Genomic DNA, 1,843 nt, shown 5'->3' with positions numbered 1-1,843 from the left:
ACTTTGGTCGAATTTGCTGTTGCGATACTAAACTTTCATAAGGACCTATTACCTCCCTAGACTATTTAATACCGTATTTTAAACATATATATTTGCTCATGTGAACATAAAAAATAATGCAAATCCGACCAAAGTTGGATATTTTTTAGACCCATATCCCTTTTTTCATCCTAAAATAACTTGTGTTCTCTTGTTTTATGTGTTTATTCTTTAAAATTTGTTTCGAAAATGTTCTCTAATTAAGATGTCATTCAATTCTTAAAACTAATTAGAGAAAAAAAAAACTTAAACTAATGTAGACCGTAGCGATTATGAATGTTAATATTTTTTTAAGATGCATGCAAACGGAAAAGATAAAGAGAACCATACGTATAATTTTTTATCGTGTTATCTTTAAAAATGAAAAACAAAATATATATATATAGTACTATACCTTTTTAAAAATAAATATTTATAACTTTTTTTTATTGAGCTTTTTCCTTTTTAAATGTATCCAAATAACCTAGTTTTGAAGTTTCACACAACTTTTGTTTAAGGAGTGCCACCTTGCGGTATAGATCCCTTTTATTTGTTTTTCCTTTTTAATCATATATATATTTAGTAAATTTTCTCGAGGAAGTAATGTCACGTGATACCCCATAAGCTTTCTTAAATCCGCCCCTGGATACGAATAAAATAACTATTGAAGAAGGATATTACGAACTAAACAAGGTAAAATAAGACATTTTAAATAGAATATTTTGATATTGATCATTTATGTTAAGTGATAATAACCATCTTCAATGGGATGGTGATGATAACCTTCATGCATACAAAGAAATGACGAGGTGGGGAATCATCTAATTGATTTCTTTTATCGTACATTCGAAAATAAGTTTTGATAATCATTCGTTTTGATGCATCTTCACCTTTTATCACATGAACCAAATATGCATCAAGTTCTTATACACCAAATACTTCAAAAAATAAATATGCATGACCAAAGTGAAGATTAGACATAATATGCATTATCAAAATATTCCTTTATTTAGACATGAAATTATACGTTTTATCCTTTAAATGAATTGATCTTTAATTTTATTCTTCGAATGAATTAGTCTTAAATTTTTGCCCATTAACAGTTAATCTTATGCCTAATAAAGCACACGTCCTTTAGAAACTAAAATCATATCCACTCATCACTAATGAGATATTAATATATGAACATATAAATTTATGTCTTTAAAAAATTGTTTATCATGATGCAAGTGAAAGACTAGCACAAAATAAGAGAAAAACGTAAATGACCCACTTTAACAACCAAGTGTAGTGGTTTGGGCTTAAGATCGAGTGAGCCCAACTAAGAATTTATGATAAGTAGGCTGACCCCTTAAGCAAATAATCACTCTTGTGGTCTTGTATTTAGACTTTGGTAAAGTCGCTAACAACATTTAATCAGTACATCATTTGCTCGTTTATTGGGTTAATTTTTTATTTTATCCTTCAAATAAATTTTATTTTATTTTTTTATTCTTAAAAATCAAATTTATATCTAGTAGAAAATAATTTTTTTCTTGAACATAATGATATAGGTATAACTTGTGAGATATTATGATGTAAAAATATAAGGAAAAATGGTGTGATGTATCCTTCAACTTTGCACCTTGTTATAAAAGTATCTCATACATATTTTATTATTATTATACAAATGACTCACATATATCATTTTCGGACGTGGAAAAATATTTTTATTTTTTATTAAAAAATAACTCATGTAAGGTATATTCAATCATGTTCATATTTATTTTTACTTCTTTGATTTAACGGTTAATTTAAATTTATTATTTTGATGGTCAAATTTATT

The sequence above is a fragment of the Solanum tuberosum genome, unplaced genomic scaffold (assembly GCF_000226075.1).
Source record: "Solanum tuberosum cultivar DM 1-3 516 R44 unplaced genomic scaffold, SolTub_3.0 scf00012, whole genome shotgun sequence".
Taxonomy (NCBI): domain Eukaryota; kingdom Viridiplantae; phylum Streptophyta; class Magnoliopsida; order Solanales; family Solanaceae; genus Solanum; species Solanum tuberosum.
The sequence above is the reverse complement of the archived record's forward strand: the minus strand, read 5'-3'. Positions refer to the sequence as shown.